The sequence below is a fragment of the Gavialis gangeticus genome, unplaced genomic scaffold (assembly GCF_001723915.1).
Source record: "Gavialis gangeticus isolate Ggan-Ray unplaced genomic scaffold, GavGan_comp1, whole genome shotgun sequence".
In the NCBI taxonomy this organism is placed as follows: domain Eukaryota; kingdom Metazoa; phylum Chordata; order Crocodylia; family Gavialidae; genus Gavialis; species Gavialis gangeticus.
Window position 1 is genome coordinate 70,539,108 of NW_017729029.1, and position 25,018 is coordinate 70,564,125.

Here is a 25,018-nt window from a genome sequence, read left to right on the forward strand (position 1 = left end):
CTATGCTACAGTTACAAGCCTCTGCAGAAATCTCATCCTGTTACTCCCCTATGATTTCTGTCTGAATTTTTGTTCTCATTACTCTGCTATTCCAAATCATTATGTGAAGCAGAGCAGCATGTCTCTTGTGGCTTTCTTTTTTCTGTTCTTCTTTAAATTAGACACATAGTGGTATAGGATACTGGGCACACTGGTGTATATTTGAAGTAACTTCTTTGGAACCGAAGAAGTCAGTTTGGATTTTACTAGCCTGTAATGCTCTGGGTTAGGTAGAGTGTTTATTTTTTGAAAAGGTGGGTTTATGTGTTAAAAGATTTTCCTTTCCCTTTAAAGGTTAAACTATATGTGTAAAAGTGGTAAAAACCTAAATATTTATGTAAACTAATCCTGGTTAAAATCACATTGTATCTGGCCAAATGATTTCAGATTTCTCCTTTCAAACAGTTAAAATCTCCACTTCAGCCCCTTTGTGCATCTGCTTTTATTGTTTCCTAGAGAAGAGTGTGCCAATTGTGGGATTTGTGCAAACCTTGGCCAACCTAACAACAGACAACTTGGTGGAAAAGGGATCTGCAAAGGCCCTCCTAAAAGTTTAAAAAACAAAGAAGCCATTTAAAATATTGCCAAAGAAAAAGAGACAGAGAGGGAGCAAAATGGGGTGGGAGGGGGAGGGAGAGAAAGAGAGAGAGAACCAGTTGTATACTGATACTTTTTTTTTTTTTTTAGGGTAATAATGTGATTTAGGAGTGAAATAACCATTCTGTCTCAAAAACCCTGAACATTTTTATTTAGGACATTAGTATACAACTGCTTCTGTCTCTTACCCCCCGCTTCAGTCCATCTCTGCCTTTTTTATTTGGTAATAATAACCATTTTCTCTCTTAAAAATCCTGAGAAGTTTGATTTGTAAATTAAAAGGAGTATCTGGAAATCTTTCAGCCTTCTGCCTGTGAGTAATTCTTACCTTTTGGCTTCATGTCACAGTTAGGCTAATAGGACCCTTGAGAATAATGACTATTAAAGGTTGAAGTATCTGTCTATTAGAATGACATCACTGACACCATAGAATATGTGGTAGGCTACAATGGATCATCCTTGGTGTATCTCATCACTCATTAAAATCAGCTGCTTTGGAACAATGAGTATGGAAAAAATAAAATTTAAAAGTTTGTTTCTGATTGGATTTTTTTTTAATTGTTTCATTTTTCAAGCTTGCTGGCCATGGCTTTAGGGGCAGCTTTTCAATGGAGACAAGCACTTTACAAAATCCCTTAACCGGCCCATCTGCATCTTCAGACCTAAAAATGTGACCCTTAGCTGACCATTAGACATTTTTGTAGTCGTTTGATTTAGAAAGAAGCTGTAAATTATTGGAAAGTACATTATGACTCATAAGTAATATTGTATTCAAATGATTGCTCCACTGGAAGGCCTCTGTAGGAGGAGAAGTAAAAATGGGTCTAAACAGAGGTGGTTTCACCTAAAGGATAGGATATCTGGGCTGGTAAAAGAAGAAAATAGGTAAAGATTCTGTAATGTAGCAAAGTGAAGCTAAAGATGGTTGCTTCATGAAAGGTACAGGCAGACCAAGCAAGTAGCTTAATTCTTTTACTAAAGGGACTTTTGGAGTAGAGAGAGAGAGGAGGAGTGGGGAGAGGGAGGAAAGTATGAGGATTGTCTGACAGTAGGGTTGAAGTGCTGTTGTAGTTGTGATGGTCAAAGAAATAACAAAAGGCATGGCTTTTTGTGATGTCTTCCATTGGACCAACTGTATAGTTGGGAGAAAGGTTGGACAAGCTTTTGGGCATCAGGTACCCTTCCTCAGAGTGTCTGATAGAAGAGAGGAGAAATTAGAAACATGGAAGCATGGAGAAAGGAGTTAGGGAGGAATGACAGATGAGGACAAGAGCGTAAGGGTATTGGAAGGGAATTGCTGAGCTGGGTGAGAAGAGGCACATGCCATTATGACATTCTGTGTCCCTTAGAACATTACTGTTTATGTCATTACGAACATAAGGAATGCTACAGCATCAAGGAATTCTGCTCAAAGGCAGTTCTTCCTAGAGTTGCTTGAAACACCTCACTAGCACCACAATAAGAGACATGAAAATGTGTAGCAGTGCGAAGCTGGGATTAGAAAACTCTCACTGAGCCCTTGGGCAAAATTGCCTATATCTAAGAGAGTGCAAAATTGCCTATATCTAAGAGAGTTCATTGTTGTTTACCAGCCTCATGCTTCTTGTGCTTCAGGGGCCTGTATCTGATTAGGCTGCATTGAACTCAGAATGATTTAGAACATAAAGAAGTGGAAAATATCCAACAAAGAAGGCTGACAGAGCATTTACAGAGGGTGGTTAATTGCATTGCTACGACTGGTGATTAGCAAGCTTGTAGCATTCTCAGGCTTTTGATCTTACTGAAGCATTTGCACTACCAATCATTCAAATGTATTGCCTTATCTATGCACATTTACTGTGGAACTGTTTACATAATCATACTAATTAATTTATTAGGGTATTTATGCCCTGTCTACACAAAACCAATTCACACTTTTGTAATTACATCAGTGTGCAACATGGGTCTTATGCAGCTGCAGTTTATACTAAAGTAAATGGCATTACTGTAACACTGGCTTTTGTCTTATTTTACTGCTTGGCTATTAGTTTGCCCCAGTCTACTGTTTCTACAGTGAATTCCATTACAATAGTTGGGACCTTAATTTTAAGACTGAACATCTGCAAGAACATTTTAAATAGGTACAGTTTTACAGAGTGCTGAATGGATGGAATAGACTTGCAGCTGATGCAGCAAAGATCTGCCTGGTCATTCTGTTACATCTAAAGTGTCTGTCACTTGGCATCATTCATAATGGAGCATCAGGCCAGTTCTACACCTCAAAGTGTAGTCTGAATATCTATGCTGAACTGAGATGTGAAAAGATCACATCTGTTAACTAATATATGGTGATAAAACCCATGGTGTGTATGCAGTTATACTGAAGAAGACGGTTGTTGTTGGCTTGGCTTATGTAGTTTGAGGAGGTGGTGTAAGAACTGGCAGTAAAGTCCTTTCTGTCAGCATCTTCTCTATCTTCACTAGGGGGTTCTGCCAACATAGCTATAAAAGCAGCAACTCCATGGCATAAACAGACTGTCATAGTCAATAACAAAAATAGTGTCAAGTAAATAAATGCTTAGGGTATTATATACTAATAAATTACTATTTTATGAAATATTAGAAGATCAACAGAAAAAAAAACTACATTCAGAATATAAATTTAGATGTATTAGGTGAAAGGTAAGGTAGAGTGATGTTGACCTTATAGACTGTATCAGAGGCGCATAAGCCTTTGTGAGCAAGAGCTCACTTTATAAGATGCTATGAAAGGACATGCACAGAGCAGACTATCAAATAGAGGGAGATTTGAATACATAAGGAGAGAAGTAAGGGAGGAAGAGAAGAGGTCGACATGGGTGGTGGTGGTGGGGGAATGGAGAAGGGACGCAGTGTTGAGAGAAACAAAGAAGCAATACGTCCATAGGGACAAAGGGACCACAAAAAGCTAATCTAGGTAACAGGATAAGGATCTGTAGCCCCTGTTCAGACCATACTTAACACAATCCAGTCTGTGGATGATTTCTTGTTTTGTAATTTTGTGTTTAAGCTGGCTTTCAAAGTTTTGGTGTTTAAGAACAGCTACTCTGAGGTCAGCAATGGACTCTCCACAAAGGTTAAAGTGTTCTGACACAGGCCTTTGGACTGTGTTTCAGATCTGTGTTTCCCCATTCTTTCAAGTAGGGATTGTCCTATCTTTTCATAGCATTGGATGAAAGCATACACATCTCTGATTCAGCTAGTCTATAAGTTGCATCTCTACCCTACTTTCTACATAGTGCAGTGTCAGAATTCAAATCTGAGCATCTGCAAAAGAATCTTCTGTTCTACATGTAATAATATACCAGTTCAGCATGGTACTTGAGCAGGTGCATATAGTTAATCAAATGACTAGTCCCATTAGATAGGGAAAGGCATGTACAGGACAGCTAAGGAGAGAGAGAATGGTATTATGGAAATAGAGAATGGTATTATGGAAATGGAAATGATCATATCTGAAGTGTAAGAAAAACTCAATATTGCTCAAGGATTTCAGATATGGGGTGTCAAGGCTTCTGATGAAGCATGCTCAGCTGGACCAAGCACTTCAATTATCACACCTACCCTTGATTTCTGGCTTATGTGACTGCCCCAGTTCCCTGCAACCAGATTGGCTGCTGGAGATGCAACTCACCCCTTTGAAGAACGCCTGCAGCCTCACCAAACAGTCTCAGTCTGTTCCAGCAAGCCTCACGTCCACTGTTCTGTCTGGTTCTCCTAGCTCAGCTTTGGCTTTTCTTGACCCTGGCTTTGAATCTCCCCTGGAACTAGGGGGCTCTCTGACCCCTAGTTCCTGATCTCGGCTTGCTTCTCAGAAAAGGTCTCTCAGATTTCCACTCTGCTGTCCTGGAACTGGGTCCCGTTGTTGTCAGTCTCTCCAATCCAGACACTGACCTGACACTCCAGTAACCTGCCTTGCTGACCCGCCAGTTGCTCCCCAGGGGCCTACCCACAGGCCCGGCCTCCCGTGCCCTAGCCAAACCTTCACATGGGGGACTATTTAATGTTCTTACCAAAATTTTGAAAAAGCTGGCACCTAGCATCACAAGTCTAGTAGGAGGGGTTTTTAATACATCTATGCAGTTGAGACCTATAGCTGGAAAACATCAGTAGTGCCAATACTTAAAAAAGGGAGAAAAATAGTACTCAAGGCTACTAGGTTGATCAAGGAGTAGAGCATCTATCCTAAAAGAGATTGGCTTGCTTCACATAACAAAACAAAGGATATGATTCTTCCTTATAAATACATTATGGGGTAAACAGCCGGGAAGGTGAGGAGTTATTTCAAGTAAAGCTGACACAAGAACAAATGGATATCAACTATCCATACATGCATTTAGGCTAGAAATTAAAAAAAGTCTCATAACTATCAGAGGAGTGATGTTCTGGAACAGCTTTTCAGTAGAAGTCAGGAGGGCAAAAAACCCTAGCTAGTTTTAAGATGGTTCTTGAACATTTTATGAAAAAGAATTGCATGATGTGGTTGCTGGTGCAACCACAGGAGACTGGACTTGATTACCATTTTCCTACAGTGTCTGCTTTGTTTTTCCCTTATAGCTTTGTTCATTACGTCTGAGTTTTATATCCAGGAGAATGTAGCAAAAGAATAAGTGCCCAGTTTCAAAAGTATTATAGGGAAATATCCTACTCTATACTACCTTTTTAAATAACCACTTATCTTACAGAAAAAATCAGGCAGCATTTTATCCAAAGCTGGCACTGTAGATAATGTATAGCCAACTCTGCATATACTACTTTAGATTTGTTACCCAAGAGAAAACTCCAGGAAAAGTAAAAAAAGAGAATCTTGCATCTTAACCTTCATCCATTCTCATGAAACCGTAACCATCGTTGTTCTTATGGGGTAACTTGTTATCCCGATTCAACATCGTTGGTCTCATGGGGTAACTTGTTACCCCACCCACACAAACAAAATGAAACCAGTGATAACAGTGTAAGTGTACCAAAAACTATTTATTAAACATACAGATTGTTTGAAAGAGTATTTATGATGACTTGAACCCAAAATATTATTTAACTAGAACTATGAACAAAATTTAAACTTTTTAAAGAGTTTCAAAACGCGAATGAACAATTTGCTAAGTCTATAGTTCACGCTGTTTTCAAACTAACAATTACTTCCAAATACATTTCCTAAGTGTGTTAACTAAATATTGCATTCCTCACAAAAAAGCGGTGACGTACTGTGGTGCACACAAGCAAATCGCTTACAATCTTTGCATCATTTCTGGGTTTTGCGGTCATCTGTCCATGGACAAAAAGCATAACGTCCACTCATGCTTGCAGAAGGTTCTACTGGGGTGCAGTGTGGCAACTTGTAATTTAGGGCAGTCATACCAGACTTGACGGACTTAGATTATGTATATCCATCATTCTTTGTTTTATTTGTCCATTGATCAACTCCTCTCCAAGCTCCTGCAAAAACCCCTGCCATCTTCTTAAATGTGATCTTTGCTTCCAGTTTGAGTTGTGGCCTAGCCAAATGATGAGGCTGGCAATAGCAGCTACATCCAGCATATTGAAAAATGATGTCATTGACTACCTGTTGATTTTTCCATCATTAGGTGGTCATATGGATTAACTGGTTAAAGTTATCCACCCCAGCCTTGTTTTTATTGTAGTCATGGATGATATCTGGCTTTCTTTGTTCTCCACCCACTGACAGGTCATGGTGCATGCTTGACAGCAACAGCATGACTTTGGACTTCTTTGGAACATAGGAAACTAGGATGAGTTCCCGAATCAAAAGCAAAAATGGATGAAAAAGTTTCTCTTTGATTTGCTTGCATTTCATGTGGGATATCAGACTTTTTTCTGAATCATACCCACATAGGTCAAGTCCTGCTGCAGGAGTCTTTCTGATAGGTCACTACTTGTGAAGAAATTATCATCCACAATATTCCTTCCTGTCTTGTACCAGGGATGAACCAGTTTTTCAATGACCTGGGTACCAAGATTACCTCAGCATAGAGCTTCTGGTTGCTTGTGCAGATAGATGTCTCCAGACAGGGGGAATGATGTTACAGCACCACCAAATTTTCAAGCCATATTTGGCAGGCTTGCTGGGCACATACTTTCTGAAGAGACAGCAACCCCTGAACACAATGAGCTGCTCATCAACCATTAGGTGTATTCCTGGAATATACCATTTCCTGAACTGCTCCACAAATTGTGTCCAAATATCTCTGAAGGCAGCAAGCTTGTCCACAGCTCTCCTTTCTTCACGTGTCAGTTTGTTTTCAGATCTCAGGTAGCTGGTGATTTAACAGAATCGTTTTAAACTCATGGTGGCACGGAAGCAAGCATGCCCAGTATGTTGCTCCTACAACTCCTCCAGTCAGGGCTGTCCCTGGGGGGGTGGGAGGTGAATCAGGGTGACCGCCCCAGGCCTTGTGCTTTGGGGGCCCTGCGGAGCCAGAGGAGCAGCAGTGGCAAAGAGCTGGGCAGAGCGGCTGCTCCATGTCCAACTGCTCACTACTCCCACCTGCTGTCACTGCTGATGGTGGCAGCAGCTTCTTCAGGTCCAGGGCCTGTGGGGGTGGGGCCCCACATGGGTTGATTTGCCCCAAGACCTGCACCCTGTTTGGGTCGCCTCTGCTGCCAGTGCTTCACGACCACCATGGTATAGACCACTCAGCAGTAGGAGGCCAATGTAGGCTTTCAGCTCAGTTTTGTCCACCTTTTTCAACTCCTTTCTTTTTTCAGGATAACTATCATTCCACTCCATGAATCTTCTTTCTGCCTCTCTGTTTGTTTCTTTTATGATAACAGTCAGGATATCTTGTGAGAGGAACAGGTAGAACATTTCTACCACTGTCTTTATTACTTTCTCTTGTTGGCTCAGCACTTTCATGGACTAGGTCCTTGGCTGTTTTCCAATGCCACCCGCATGATCCAGGGACAACAGGGCAGACCCTACAGTGAGAGACTGCGGGACCTGAACCTATTCAGCCTCCACAAGAGAAGGCTGAGGGGGGACCTGGTGACCGTCTATAAACTCACTAGGGGGGACCAGAAGGGTTTGGGGGAGACGCTGTTTCCCCTAGCGCCCGCTGGCATAACAAGGAGTAATGGGCACAAGTTGATGGAGAGGAGGTATAGATTGGACATCCGCAAAAACTACTTCACAGTTAGGGCGGCTAGGAGCTGGAACCAACTTCCAAGGGAAGTGGTGCTGGCCCCTACCCTGGGGGTCTTTAAGAAGAGGCTGGATGCCTACCTGGCTGGACTCATTTGAGTCCCGTTTCTTGTTTTGGGGTTTTGTTGTTCTCCCGCCCTGGCGGGGGGTCGGGCTAGAAGATCTACTAGGTCCCTTCCGACCCTAAATCTCTGAAACTATGAAACTATGATATATTAGCTGTGGACTTTTTCCCCATACTTGGCCATTCCTTCCTCTAAAGGTGTCATCATCTGCAATGTTTTCTGGGGGTGGTGGCAGTGGTTCTGCTCCATGTCCTGCTGTAGCTCTCCTTGGTCTTCCACAGTGGCCCCAGGCTGGTCCTCTTTCCTTTCCCACTGCAAGTGTTGGCATCACTTCTGCTTGTGGCACCAACTCCTCCTCATCTGACCTGGATGAAGCTTCCATAGACACATGGTCTTCTTGCTCTGAACAATTTCCCATGTCTGGAACAAAGTCAGCATCCTCACTGCCTTGGGATAAGATTTCATCAGTGGATGTGTTGCTGTCATTCCTAGTTACCTGTGCAAGACAGGCTTCAGCACTGCATATGCGTTGCCTTCTCATCCTGGACAGCAGAAAAAAAGAAAAAATTGATTACTGCTGAATGCATATAAATAACAATCAAAGACAAGCCTGTTCACCTATGCTGTCACAGAAGCAATTCTGCCCTGCCCTATGGCAGCGCAGGTAGTACCCTGTCCTCCTGGGCAGAGGAGCCAGAGACCAGCATCTACCCTTTGCAGGCAAGCCAAATGTGGGTGGCTGCTTTTTGGAAACCACACACACAGGGGCTTATTAAGAGCAGGTAAAAGGGGCATGGTGGGTGTCAAGCCCTTATCCATAGTGCACGCTGTATTGCAATATGTTGTTCTGTTCCTTCTCTGCTGTCCCTTTGTTCCTTGTCCTCACTTCCAACAAAGGCAGGGCAAACTAGCTCGTATGTTATGAAAGGGGCAGGTGAGGTGGAATTTTGCCATGAGAAAAGAGAGCAGAGAGCGATTTGGGTGTGACAAAGTGTTTTTGGCAAAGGGCAGGGTGTTTTGATGACCTTTTAGTCTGCAAACTAAGCGGTTAGCAAAAGGGATTACCACAACTTCTGCAAAAGCAGAGTGAAAGATGGCCATCCATTAGTTACCATGGATACCTGAAGTAGAGATGAATGATATGTGAATGAATGCTGAGCTTTCAGATGCATCTACCCAAAGTGGCCAAACAGGTCTAGGCCTGTCATTTATACAGAAATTGCATTAGGGTAACAAGTTACCCCAACATGTTAACATGGCCTTGGGGTAAGTTGTTACCCCATATGGAAAAACACATTCACACCCAAGGTAACATGTTAGTCTGGGCAGTTTTTCATCCACAGAGAACAAATCATTCACGTAAGCTGGCTGTTCTTTGGGGATATAGTGCACTGCAGTGCCAGTGACAATGTCCTAAAAATTAAAAAAAAAATAGAATTAATTAACTTTAAGATACTACACAAAATATGCATCCGGGGTAGGAAATTACCCCATGGGAATGTATGAAGGTTAAAAACTGCAGAGGCACAAAACTGAATTCAGTAGAACAAATTATAGTAGAAATCATAGTAATATATTGCAAAATCAAGGAGTAGTTTATAGCAAACATCAAAATATACAACACCTAGAGTATCCATTAATTCGATCACTGAACAATGTATCACTGCTAATAGAGTGAAGGTCACAGTAAGCCAAATAAAGGATGCTCTTTCAGCTATTACGTGCCCTACAGTGCATTTGGAGATAAGGTAGCAGATTACATTTGCACAACAAATGAAAGACGTGAACAAATGACAGTATGGACAAAAGAAACAGAGCAGCAAGTTTTGATTCAATGACCAGTTAATGGCTGCTTCCTGTTTAATCAATATTTTATATTTTCAACAAAGATTTTTCAAAACAGATGTCTTCACATTCATGCTTGGTGACTTTTCCACATCTGGAACTATCCATTTTTCTAAGATCATTTCAGTTACTTCCATGCTTAAATAGCTGCTTCTAGTAGAGACAATTTTAATTAAAATTGTGAAGATTGGAAATCCATGATAAGATTTGGCACAGGGAATAAAGAACTGCTAGTGTTTTTATATGGAAACGTTTTGGCAGAAATAACAATGTAAAATTGTTATGTTCACTGAGAAGGGGAAAGTCTGACTTTAACAAATAGCAAAGATTTAACCCTCGGGTTAAGCGCCTTTAGAAAAAAAAATTACCAAGTGATAATTTTCCAAGTGCGACTTAAAGTTAAATTCAGATCAAGAGGCACGGAGAAGAATTGAATGCCATTTTGGGCTCCTATTCTGTGATTCAGTGACATAATTTTGACAGCATGGGAAGTAACGGTTCTACAAAGTAAGTTCACACTCCCCTGCTAATTCCAGCCATAGAACTGGAGCCACATCACTGGTGAAGATAGACCGATAGAATAGTTTGAACAGAAAGTGGATGGAGTAACAGACAGAAAACATGAGTAAAAAGGAATGGGGGGTAGCTAGAAAGAAAAAGAAGCAAAAAGTTTTTGTGGCTTACTTAGAAGATTCATGGCAGTGGGTTTGCTCCTGGGTTCAGTGAAGTCAATGACAAAGCTCCCACTAACTTTAAACAGATAGAATCAGAGATGTAATTACCAGGCAACCCAGGAAAGAAAGAAAAAGAGTACAGAGTATGAGGGGGCAAAATATTCAGTTGGCGGGGAGGAACTTGGAAAGCAATAATGCTGGAAAAATTTAGGCTTGTTAAAAGTAGGAAATTGAACATGATAACTTATTATTAAAAAACTTATAGCCCGACTAATCATAATTATTTTTGTCTATAAAGCTTTAAACCAGGGCTGTCTACCTCTAAGCTACCATGGGCTACACCCTGCGTGGGCTGCATCAGCATGATCCATGGCACTCTGGGCTGCTTCCCCCTCTGCTGCACCATATGCCTGTGTGCACCCTCCCCACTGAATCCCATATGGCTACCTCTTTGCTGCCCCATAAATGGGGGTGCATCATTGTTCTCAACAGCTCCATGTCTACAGGCTTCCCTGCTGCACTGTAATGTATGGACGCCCTGGACCATGGGCTCTCCTATCCCTGCAGGCTTTGTTGCACCACACTGCCCCACTCCCTTGGATGGACGTAGCAAGTGGAAGCTTGGGGGATGGAGGGGGAGCCCAGAGATCCTGGCTACTGCTGCAGCTGGAGAAATGACAGGAGGGGCAGCTATGTGATAGCCTGAGTGCTGCAAATTAACCCCTTGTTAACATTATTTGAAAGTCCTGCCTCTTCTCTGAATATTTGTCAGCATATTTTCTTTCTTGAAATGCTTTTTAAGAAGAGGCTGAAAGCTGTCTGGAAGGAAATAACAGGTATTGATATATCTTGCATAATTATTTGCATTGCAATGCTAATACTTCTGCAGCTGAGTGAAACCTTGTTGATTTCCCACAATTCCTGCTGTGTATCCAGAGTTTATTCAAGGACATAACTTTTTTGTGTCTCATTGCCTCCAGGAACTTGCTTGCCCTAAATGTACTACATCTATGAGCCATTAGGGTTGAGAGGGCTTTGACTTGTGATTCAAAGTGGGTTCATCTACATAAGATGCTTACTGTGCATTAGCCTAATAATACTATGCAGTAGCGTGGTGCTTAAAAACCATGCTGATAGCCTATTGCACAGTGTTATTAGGCTAATGCGCAGTAAACATCACAAAATAAGTGTGTGTGGACGCTACTGCGGAGTAACTCTAGTTACTGGGCATTTAGTTAGTACTTTATTAAGCAAGTACTAAACTAAATGCACAGTATTTAGGGAACATTAATGAACATGCAGATCTACCCAATTTGTAGTTTAGAATAACTTGTCTAGAAGTGTTATTGCGTGTTAGTGAATCTGCCTTCAGGACATTTTCAGCATCTGAGTCATATCTCAGAGAATAATAAAAAAATATGGATGCCAGTGTTTAAAGACTATACTAAAGCTTGATCTGTACACTAAAAAGTATTAATTGATTTTCATGGAAAGGCTTGGCAGAGTAAACATCATAATTTGATCAGTGGAGTTTGGGGCAAAATATCTGATGTTTTGTTCAAGAGCTGAAGCCACTCAAACAATGAACTTTCTGAGGATTTTCAAGATGTGCCAATGTATTTCTCTTATCAAAATCTCAGTGATATAATCACAAATGTAGTGACATTTCCTCTTTTTAAAAAAATGCTGAGAGCGCAAGCCTAGAAATGACAGCATGACAGATGACTAGCCATAAGCCTGAATCAAAACATTTTTGGACAATTATACTTTCATTTCAAATTAAAACGATAGTCCATGTAATGCCTGATTTTTGTAGGAAGTGACCACCCACTGATACAAACTTCCTGATGTAAACTTCTTATCTCATCTTGGCTGGATTCCTCATTTTGTCACCCTGCTGAACATCAGGTACGGATTTCAAAATAGTTGTTTTTAGTGGGTGGTGATGACTAGGATCTTGCTCCAGGACAAGAAATATAGTAGAAGAGAAAAATAATAATAAAAATATCTTAGTCTAAATATAACGGGTGTCAGAGCTTGAGCTGGCTATGTTTGCTGAGGAGACGATAACAGAGAATCCCAAGGATAGGACAGATTTCTAGTATCCAAATACAGTGTTTTATCAAAGTAATAACGTGCAAGCAAACCCTGTTGACTGTATCCTGGATTAATGAATGCCTTAGTCTTTGTCCCTTGAGTTTTAATCTATATCTATATCTATCCTCTATAGTTATCTATATCCTCCACAGGAAAAGGGGAGGAACAGGTTAAAAAACTAGACAGACTAAGGGGTTATGTTGCAGCCGTGATGGTCCAGGAAATATAATAAAGGCAAGCATTTTTTTGGGTGATATCTTTTATTGGACCAAGTGTATGGCATTCAAAAATCTAAGTACATCCCAACCATGCAGCTGACAGGGAGATACTTAGATAAGCCTGTGGCACAGAAGGACTAAATGTACGAGGGCCTTGTTACACTTTAATTTTAGGTCATTCTTGGAACTCTTAACCCCTGGATTGTTCACACGTTAACACCTGAAACTAGCTTTAAGTACATATTAGGTGGCTTAAAGTTATACCAGTCCAAGGCAGGTTTACCTCTGATCTCTGCTACCTAGTTAATGTGTGGCTACTCCCCACAGGTGATCCACCTAAGTTGCAGTCCTCCAGCATCCCAGGATATAGTGTCCCCTCCTCTACCCTCCTGTTCTTTGTGGACAAACTTCCCACCCGCTGAACTCTACTGCCTTGGGGATGGTTCTGGCACCAAGCCAAATCCCCTTCCCACTCCCAGGGATCTGAACTTCCTACCCCAGGGCTGCAACCCTGCGTAAACAGCCTGCAGAGCACAAGCAAGCTAGCCAGGTTACAGGGTATGGTTGGGTCCAGGAGAGGAGTCTAAAGGAGGTGGGAGGGAAACAAGGTAGGCGACTAGATCTGGGGCTAGATCATGAGCTGGGGCTTCCTTCCTGGGGCAGGAAGTAGTTCCACCAAAGTCACCTTCCTTCACAGTTCCCACCTCCCAGCCACCCCAGGAAGTACAACCAACACCCCCCATACTTCAAATCCCAATTTATTAAAGCATGAGACCTGTCTTTGCTTCCTCTTTGTTTATTTTTTTAAAACTTTTTTCATTTTATCCTTCAGCAGATGACTCCCTTCATTTCACCACCCTCCCTCCATCACTATTTCCTTTCCACTTACCATTTCATTACCCATCCTCATCCCATGAACTCTCTGCCTCCCAGCTTCATGTTCCCAACCCCTTAACCCATATCTCCTACACCCCAACCTAGAACAGGGTAGAAGCCTGTCCTGGCTCACTAGCTGTATAGTGGCAACTCACAGATGTAGCTTCCAGTCAGGCCCCTGCTCGCCAGCCCTCTAAAGGCAAGTCACAGCTGTGCAAGGGACAGTCGGAGAAGGTTTTTAGACTTACGGTATGACTGCTCCAAATATGAGCTAGCGCTTACACCAATCAACACGAGCAGCTCCAAGTGCAAAGTGTAACAAGACCCTTGGACTTACTCAACATCCTTGGTAGGCCTCTCTTATCACACGCATCCCAACATTGGGGACAAATATAGTCTGTTTCTTTTAAGAGACTCCTTTCTCCCCTGAGCTTTAGGGAGTCTGTGGTTTCAAATTTAGGTAGGCCCTTTTGTTTCTCAGTCCACATGCTGAGACATCTTTCACTTGTCAAACTCATCTGATGAGTACACCCAAGGCTGAAAATAGACCAAAGCAAAAGTTCAGTCATTGGTCCTGCTGGTTACCCGAAGCTTCTTCCTGAGGGGATGTGGAAGGGAGCCTGCACAGTAGTTAACCTGTTAGTAAACATCTCAGCAGGTTGCTATAAATACAGATATGTTATTTTTCACAGTGTTATATATATTTGAAAGAGAGGCCTGTGATCAGGAAAACTTCTGCTAGCTGTTTGAAAAAAGCTTTATCCACCACTTCCTCCTGGTCTGGTGGTCTGTAGCAGACCCCCACCATGACATTGCCCTCGTTGCTCTCTCCTCTGACCCTAACCCAGATACTTTCGACAGGCCTATCCAGTTTCATTCTGGAGCTCCAAGCAATCATATAGCTCTTTTAAATAAAGTGGAACTCCTCCTCCTCCTCTCCCCGCCTGTCCTTCTCCAACAGTTTATATACATCCATCACATGCTCCAGTCCTGCAAGCTATCCCAGCAAGTCTCTGTTATTCCAATCACGCCATAGTACCAATGGAAGGTGATCCTCTTCCTCTTTTGCTAAGGCTCCGTATCTATTCTCCAGATGAACTGTGGCAGGTGGAAATGAAGATTTCTGCTTGCTGCCAGAGGTCACAAGGTTCCAGGTTCCACCTTCCTGGGAGATCCCTAAACTGTGATAGACCACTCTTTTGGAGCATCAGACAGAAATGTTTTGGGGAATATTGGTCTGTTGACAGGATAAAAAGCTGAGAAGAAAGGTTTCAGGCTGCTTATTATTCATTGACCATAAGAATGAACTGTCTGGTTTGGTGGCTTGACCAGGATAGGCCTGATTCTAAGTTACAGATTTCACTGTGCTTTGACTTAGCCCTTGTGTTAGATCCTAAAATATATTCATTCCCCATTGATTTAGGCAGAAGTATTTTGATATTTAAATGCCATTATAATTCCCCCCATCCTTCCCTGCATTGGATAGGTTGGTTTTGAAGGCTCACACTGATGACTAAAAGTATTACAAGACATTTCTCTAATCAAATATGGATTAGAGGATTGACTTCATGTTTCATTACTGCTTGTGTTCAATTTCTTTTTATAGAGAAGAGTGGAGCTTAACTTAAAGGATTCCGTGAAATCTTAATAATCTTCAACTTCTACATTACACTGGACCTAAATTTGAATTGAAATGGTAAAAACTGCTTGACTGCAATAGAGAAAGCAATGAATTTCAGAGACCTACACATGCAGTCATAATTTTGAACTGCTTGTTGTAGATCTTTGTCTATTGGATAATTTCTAGACAGAAATGACAAGGAAGTTTTGAAGGCTTTTGTCTGATTTAACAAAGAGACTAGCACTGTAATTAAAATTCTTTACAATGGCACCTTCTTTTTATAGATGTCTTGGCTGTAGATGCCTATCTATTTGGCACTATGATAGTTTTCTCCTCTGTCTAGTAGAGGAAGAAAAGGTAATTTTTAAATAAATGTCAGGCCAGTGTTTATTTGATATAGGTAGTTCTGGCCATATCCTGTGTAGATAACTTGTGACAATGTAATATCTTCCATTGTTCAGGAATACATTTGAAAATGTGCTGATGGTAGTTGTAACAGACCACGACTCGAAAGTGCTTGTTCATACACTTCATATTGTCTCTACTTCTCTGTTTCTAAGTAAATACACCAGTTCTGCTGTGCCTGCTTCAGACCTTATTTCGCTGATCATAGTTTAAAAGCAGAGTACAATAACACAGAATGACATCAAAGGACAATATCTTTCCTTCTAAAGCAGCAGAAATTGTACTTTAATAAACCATAGTGTTCAAGTTTTAGGGCTGGGAAAACTTGCTCAGCATTGATTTCAAGAGCTCTTTTAATGACATGACCTTTCAGTATACTGTTCAAAAGACAGAATTGGTTTTGACTTCTATATTCTGTAGTGTCTCATTGAAGATGAATAGTTCCTCTGCACCATAAGATCAAATATGTTGCACCAGAATTCACAATACCCTTTAAAAGGGTTGTGGTAGGAATTGTGTGGAAAAAATGGGCGTACCTCAATATGAGCCAATTCTGTAGACTCCTAAGGTCATTATTGTTGCATTCTTTTACTATTTAGACTAATTTCTCTTTCTGCCTCTTAAAGAACCAGCAAGGATGTGCCTACAATAATACTTCATATTATTTGAATTGTGTATTATTTTGTATGTCTTTGCTGTTTTTGCAGCACTCCCAAGAAGGATGACCCCTGCCCCCCTGCTCTGAATGCCCTAGACACAGAAAATAGGCAATGCATCGCTCAAGGTGCTTCCTACCTGTTGCTTCAAGGTCTCTGTTGCTAGGATGCTTGTGAGTGATAGGGATCTGTTTGTCTCCTCAGGGCACTCTTATTCATTTCTGGGTTTGGCATGTGGACTGGGAGCTGGTAGGCATGGCCAAAAGTCTAGGTGGTCTTCTCAGAAGCGCCCTAGGAGTGGAATGAACTTACCCGGAAAAGTCTCAACTGAGTACAGGTTGATGCTATACTTGCATATAGACACTAACATTATCTGTATTCAGGACATGAATGACACAATAGAGGGCAGGAGATTAGAAATATTGTTTTGTGTTGTACATAAGGGGCACTGACCGTAGAGAGCTTCAGTGACTAGCTGAGTATCACACAGCATTTCTGTAGCAGAGCTTGGAAAAAAACCCTCATGCTTGTAAGGCCCAGTCCAGTGCCTCCTTCACAAAACCCTCATTCTACTTGGAAAATATGGTAGATTGAACAGAACATGCAAAAGGTGAATTGTATTGAGTTTGGCAACTTAGAAAGAATATTAAAATAGTACCAATGGTGTGCATAAAACACCAAATATCATATTGATTTCTCTTGGACCCCAATCTACTTTGACTGCCATACTTTGTTGATTTTTATTTTTAACTCCTGATAGATTGCATATTTTAATCCACAGATTTTAATCTTTTTGCACCTTATTGGCAAGAGAAACACATTTTGAACCTTCTGGCATATCTCCATTCCTAAAACTGCTGTACTTAGCCATTCTAACATTTCCTTTTTCTCTGTCATAGGCACAATTGCTCTTTTGTCCTTTGCAGAGCAGACCAGTATGCAGATAAAACTCATCTCAGCCTGAGTACTGTTTGACTCCTGTGGTGTTTCAGGCTTGAATTCTGGCCATCTGTGTCTCATTGCTTCACAAGCTTCCTTTTCATATGGTCATTAAGTATTTCCTCTCTGAATTCCTGCATTGTGGTTGATATTCAGAGATGAACAACATCGTGTTAACTTTAATTCTAGTGTAGTATCTTTGACACCCCTGATCTAGATATGGCTCATGGGCTAGATCCAGACTGCAGACCTATCATGTGGCCCCAGACCTATCATGTGGCCCCCAGTATTGCCCATGGGTCTTGGTTTGGATGCTCAGACTACATGCTCTGGGCTGGCTTGTGTATTGAACATGGCATGCCCTGGCTCTGCCACAGGCTTTGCATGCTGCATGTGGTATATGGAGCTAGTCTGGAGTGTACTGTATGTGGCGTGCATGGCTGTCTAGGGCACCTGCTGCATGTGGCACCCTCACTGGGCCAGCCCTGCACACTTGACCCTGTGTGCCAGTCTGCAGGTCTGATGTAGCCCATGGACCAGGCCTATGCCTTTCATCCAGCCTATAGTGCCTGATCTAGATAATGTGATGTATTGGACACTTACACAGAATACAAAAAAAGGTGCTGGAAAGGTGCTTATAGTAAGGGAATGAAGTGCACAACAGTTCAATTTACCAGCATAATTTTTGTCTCTCTCATTTTAGACACAAAAATAATAGTGTAGCTAAGGGTGGGTGAATAGGGAACTAGCCCCAGGTGCCAACATGGACCATCAAAGTTCCCTTCTCCAGGGAATCCACGTTGTGGCAGCAACAGCACCAGCAGCTGCAGACTTTCAGTCCCTGGGACGGGTAAGACTAACCCTGTCACCCCCCGACCCATTCTTCACTACTCTAGCCCCTGGCAATTCCCCAACTTCTGCTACTCTCAGGCACTGTTTTTCTAGTTATGCTTCGATCAGTTATATCCTACGTGTGGGTCTTTGCGGTTCAGAGGTGCAACATGCATGTTGAAGTGATTTTTGCATTAACAGTCTGTAAAGGGTCATTTCTCTCTCTCTCTCTCAATGCATATTATTTTCTAAAATCATACCAATGGCATTTTTCCTAGTTAAAAAATGAAAAACAAGTTGTTGGGTTTTTCCAAATTTCTTGAGGAAGTTATGAGAAGTTCCATTCAGGAGATTGGGCCCCATTGAGTGAGCACATAACAAACAAATGATCCCCACCATGGAGATCAACAGTCTTTTTACATGATGCAATATAGTAAACACAACACAAAATCAAGGAGATCAAGGCATATATAAATTAGCATGTAAAGTGTTTCATTCACATGTACAAATAATAGGACGTAGCTTTATTACCTTTTATTTGTACCTTCATAAATGCAGGAGAATAAGTGTGAGGAGACTGTCCCATTAAATTATATGAGGTAAGAACAACAATTTGAGGGGAACAACTGATTCATGGGCACACTGGCTCCCCCTTCCCAGATCTTATCTCTGCATATACAGTGTAAATACAAAGGAATTTCCTGGCTCCATCTACTCTCTACTTCTGCAAGTTCCATAGCTTTTTCTTCTCTCATTTACTGCATTTGTTCCTTGTGCATCAAATCAGAGCAAAGCATAGGGCCCTAATTATCCCCATACTACAAGTAGTTCAAGAGAAGATATAGTTAGTGTCTGGAAATAAAAATGTCTGAAAATGAAAATGAGTTACCACAGTCCATTATTTGTTCTTCAAAACTGGCTTTCACTTGCATGTGCTCTTAATAAAAATAATAATCCAAAGTGAATTATAACTGGTGAAGGGTTATTGGGAATTTTGTTTGGTAATCACACAGATGAGTATTTTCAAGCAATTTCACTCCGTTATTTTAATTTAATCACTCTGAGTCAATAGTACAAAAAGTCAATGGTAAGCCTTCTTAAGAATATCATTAATAAATGTTCTATCTTCACTTTAAATGTAACAATTTCCTATCAGCCTTTTCTATTCAAACAAAGTTTTGTGGCTTTTATGTGCTTGCCATATCTGTCTACATAGGTAGCTCATGCAAGTTAAATCTTCATCAGAATTGCATGTCTGACTACAAAATCAAGCATGCTAAATAGGACTGTGCGAAACGGCACCATTCTGTTTTGACTTGAATTTCAAGGTTTTGACGGAACGGTGTTTCATTTTGAATTTCATTTTCTGTTCTGTTTTGCTTTGTCAAAATAGGAAGGCTGTTTCGACGCTGTTTCAACATTTCGTCCATTTCCTGTAATGGGGAAGCTTGAAACAGCTTCTCTCATCTGGCAGGCAGATGGGGGCATGCAAACCTGTGGGGGCTGTGCCAGTCCTCCTGGAGCTGTGGGCCCCTGATCTTCCTGCCAGATGAGGGAGGGAAGCTGGGTGCTGCTGCCTCGGACCGGGGAGCTGGGGAAGGGAACTGAGACCGATTGCTCAGTTCCCCTCCTCAGCACTAGATCAGGCTGGGGAAAAGAACTCAGCTCAACTGGGCTCAGTTCCCATCCCCAGTGCTAGGATCGGACTGGGGATTGGAACTCAGCCCAGCTGGGCTTAGTTCCCATCCCCCCAGTGCTAGGATCGGACTGGGGATGGGAAGTCAGCCCAGCTGCGCTTTCTTCCCTTCCCCAGCTTGATCGTAGTGCTGGGGATGGGAAGTCAGTTCAGCTGGGCTGAGTTCCCTTCCCCAGCCCGATCATAGGGCTGGGGAGGGGAACTGAGCGATCAGGCTTAGTTCCCTTGCCCAACCCAATTGCAGCGCTGGGGAGGGGAACTGAGACCAGGCTCAGTTCCCTTCCCCTGCGCTGTGATTTGGCTTCCTGCAGCTCAGCCACAGGAGGTGGGGAAAGCCAGGGCTGTGCTCCTGGCTGCTGCTGGGAGTGCAGCCCTGGTTCTCTCCTGTTTCCCACCACCTGGTTGCTGGCTGCCTCATTTTGTTTTGAGGCTGTTTAGAGTGAATTAGATTTTGCTGTTTCGAGCTCGAAATGAGTCAAGACAGTGTTGAATTGAAACAGCCAGTGAAATTTTGCACAGCCCTAATGCTAAATGAGAACACTGCTGGTGATTTTTATCTTGACACTTTATGTTTAATGGTAAAAGTGTCTCCTGTGAAAGTAATCTAGCTCTTTGGCACAGTGTTGAAAGTTATACTTGTATCTCTTTTTCATACAATTGAGCAGGAAATGGTTGTGGACAGAAGGGACTGAGGTGTTTGCAAGAGACAAATAGAAACAAAAAGAAATCCATAGAAAAGCAATGTTGCTTCCCCATGTGAACTGGTTGCCAGCCAATTGCATTTTGAGCTCTCTACAGAAATGGTTTAATTTGATTTAGATCAGGCCTATTTCTAACCCTTCTGAAATCAATGACAGAATTTCATGGCACATAACTGCGTTAGGCTGATCTAAATGTAAAGTGCAGGTGTTCAGAGGAGTTGAATCAGGCAAAAAATGGTGTACCTAATTTAAGTTATTTCACCTGAGTAGGCTCACTAATTTAGATTGAGATTGGGTTAATCCAATCTAAGAAAGGATTAACCTGATGTCACACATGTCTGCACACATTTGCAGTGCAGCCAAGGGCTGGGAGAGCTCAGTTGCACAGCCCTGGGGCTGGGATGAACTAATCCTAACTCCCTTGGGCTATTTTTAGTCCCCCAGCAGGACAATTCCCCCATGCAGATCACCCTACCCTGAGTTACTTGCACCAGTTTCCCTGTGTGGGCCAGAAGTGGCTAATGCTGTTCCTAAAAGCAGCAAACTGCTGCATGCACCTGCTCTACCTTAAAGTAAACCACCTATATCTAGGCCAGGTGCAGTGAATAATTTTTTTCACCCTCAGTCAAACTGTGGCCTCCTTTAATAGTTCTTCAAAATGAGCCTACAGTGCTATTATTGATGGCTTCCTGTGAGTATCTAAGGAAAAGATTTTAATATTATTGTTCTGATTTTGAATGTAATGTCTTATAAATTCATGTATATCTTTTTATTGGACATATATTGAAGGGAAAAAAATGAAATAGGCATACCAAGCGCTCCACAGCTGCAGAGAACCTTGGGTAATGAACCTAGATTACTGTCTTGCTCTGTGCCCTAGTAACTTGCAAAGTTATCACTGTAAGAACCTAGTATAATAAGGAAATTGCATAATTGTTGCAAAATCTGAAGAACAATTCACATAACTGTAATTTTGGAAATGCACAATTATGTTCTTTAAAAAAATCTGTTCACCATTTATATTATGCCAGGCTATAGATAGTGGTCTTTTTTTATCTTCCTTTATAATATTCTCTATATTTATTTAAAAATCCTTAAACTTTAGAAATAACTGCATTTTATTTCCTCCATAGACATTATAAATTATATGTTATCTGGAACTGATTCATTCAAAAAACTTCAATAGCCTCAGTGATACTCAAGTCAAACTGAGTCAATAAAATCAAAGGGGTGCATGTATAATTACTGACTCATATCTATACAATTGTTTTTTAGGTTATGCAATTCTTTACACTGGATAAGTGGATCTGTGTTCCCTAATGAAAGTATGGCTTTTTTTACTAACCACACAATATACAAATTACTGAGAACTGTGGCTAAGTACAGACAATGAAAAAGCCTGAGGCTGAATTGTTTCAAACTTTGGAGGTTTCTCTAAGCTGCGTAGATTGAACTGATAATGAAGTGAACTGACATTCACTTTTGAATCTGGCTAGATGACTGCAGTGGTCCAGGCTGGAAGCCAGGGGCACTAGAGCACATCTCAGCCTGTCGAAAGCATCCAAATGCAGCCAAGTAGGGCTCATTCCTGATGGGCTACCCAGTACATACCCCTCAACCACTTGTTGTGCCCCTCACAGGGGGAGGGGGAGGAGGGACAGTGCCTCTAGCCCAGGGATGAGCCAGTGCCCCACATCAGCCCATGTGATTCCTCACCCCTGAGAGTGTTCCTCAAGCCCTACTGTCAATGCAGAAGGGCTTCCCACCACTCCAGCTCATCCCAGAACGGAGGGACTGTTTCTCCCCACATCTGCTTGGGCAGTGCTAAGCCATCACTGGATCATGCAGCAGGATGAAAGGGGGAATTTTTCCTCTGTGCTAGCGGCAGGGATCAAGGAACCCTGCCCAGGATTGGGGAGCCCTCACTGAGGCATGTTGGGCTGACAGGCACAGGCAGGAAGGTTTGGCCGGAGCAGACAGTTTGGGCCAATGCTAGCCCTGGGGAGGGGGGGGCGGGGCTTGAATGGGAGGTGCAAAGAAATCTGGGATACTGGGGACCTGTGAGTTAACTTGAGTCAGGAGGGGATGTGGGACAGAAGTTCAATAGACTGATTTAACCTAAATCAGTTAAGTCTGATACTACATTTATTCAGGTCTATCTTAAACCAGTTTGGGTCATTTTGAAACCAGTTTATGTGCACTGAACTTCTGTTCTGTTACAGGTTTAAACTGGTTTATGTGTAATGGTTATGTGTAATGTCTGTCTGTCCATGGCCTGTCAGTGAGAATTGTAATTAGACAATAAAGCATTAAATAATTCTACAAATTTCTTTGCTTTGGTTGGCTCCTGCACATGGCACTACTCAAGCAGAATCCTACAAAAGTATGGCAGCAGCCTTGAATGCCTTTGAACTTCAGATATTAAATGTGATTTATTTTCAAAGATATTCTTTGACTGTGGTAAAGGTGACAGCCTGAGCTTTACTTATTTAGGGTGTAACAGTAAGGTGATATTTAAAGCCTACTGCTAGCAAAGTGAAAGGATGGCTTTAAAAAAATCTTTTAAATGCAGTTTATAGCTATATTAACAAAGCACACCTTGCAGTACATTTAATAGACATTCTACTACTATGGCATTACTGTGACCTAAAGTAGAACCATGCATATAATGCCTACTTTATATGACAGCCTAAAACAATAATAAAGTTTAGGGAAACAATGGGCCATAAAGGGTGATATTGGAACATCAGGAGTGTTGGCTGTCCTTGACATTCTGACAACTTAGGAGTCAGTGAGGAAGCACAGATGGAGCCAGTCTGTATTGGCCCCTCTAGACTCACTTTTCTTTTTTTTTTTTTTTTCAAACAGCAGGAAAATAGTGAACACTGCCAAAGTCTGAATGAGTCACTCCACATACAGTGGGAAAATCAGAGAATACTGAAGACCACCTTAGTCTTGTGTTCCAAAGAAAAATGTGTCTATACGTCTTTTTTATGTCAATGATGTTCTTATAAACTCTCATGTTAAATTACTGGTATTTTTTTCCCCAGGAAAACATACCATTTAAAAACAACAAAAAGAAACTCTTTTGATTTACATTCTAGTAAAGATATTACAGAAAAGGCTGAAAAAAAATCAAGGGGATATTTTTGAAAATGCTGGGTTATGTTTCAGAGAAGGTTGATTTACAGCACCATTAATCTCCTGTTTCAGTCTGTGGTGAAACTCCAGTTGGCTTCAGCAGGAGCAGAATTCAGCACAAAGAAACTGCGGTCTGAACATAAACTCTATCCTTTTTTATTAGTGAAAATATAAAACACATTTAGTGAAGCTAAAACTTACAGATGAATTGAATATCAAAAAATAAAACTGAATTTGATATTTCTGTGCTGAGTCATCAGGATTTGCTGGCATTTGTGAGAGGGTCCTGTTCACTCATATCAACTTGTCTGGTGTAAGGGTTTATTCTCTGCACTCTCCCCCAGTCTCACTTGCCACATCTTGATATACATGTAGAAAAGGGAGGGCGAAAATCATGCAGAAGAAGGTGGACTATTTTCAACCTAGACAGGTGATTTCACAGGGCTCTTCCACCCCTACACCCTGTCCCTTTCCTTCCAAAGCATCAATGGCCAAACCTGTTATGTTGTCTAGTGGCATCATCTTGCTTTCTCACTTTGACATTCTGTCAATTACCAACATCAGCTTCTTGTCCCTGGTAGAGACCCACAATTCTCAGTTTATCAATTAAGCTCAGTCAATATGGTGGCCTATTCACAGTGGAGAACCCATTACCTTATCCCACCACATAAGGGTCTGTGGCCACTCAGCAACATCCATTAACCATCAACTAACTACCACTCCTGAAAGGGCATCACTCAGTCATTTATTACTCTTCAGTTTAGAAACTAAGGATTTGTGGGGCTCAGCATCTTAGTCCAAGAAAAATCAATTACTAATCTATGAATATTCACTGAGAAGAACAAAGTCTGATCTAAATCAGACCAAATAACCAAATGATCTAAATAACCAAAATCCATTAACTCATGAACTTCAGTTGAAAACTAAAGTCCACTCCTCTGTATGGATGTGAAAGCAGCTGATCTGGGCTACTCATCAATTAAGGTGCTTAATAAACTCTGCAAGAAACATGAGGAAGAAAAGAAAAAAAATAGGGAAAAATATACTGTGGCTCTTGGCTTACCACATGCCCTGGTACACTACTTTGTGCATCCTCCCTGTTTCCACTCTCCTCAGTACTGCATGGCAGCTCTGGGTTTGCCTCTGCCTACATCCTCTGCCATGTGCCCTGGCTCTCTGCTCCTCAGAGGCTTTCCTCCCTGACTCTGCATAACTCTTTGCAGTCGTCTCTTACTCAGAGCTGCCTGTTCCCCTTGTTCTTGACCCCTCCCACCCCTCATCAAGAGCCACAGGAAAATAAAGGAAAGTTCTTTTAACAGTTTGAAATGTTTAATAAAAGTTTTCATTGTGCATAGCAAAACAAGTAAACCAAGTCCCAACACTTCTTGAACCCCTTCTCTCTCATGACTCCACCCTTCCTGTGTCCTGGTGTGCCATGAC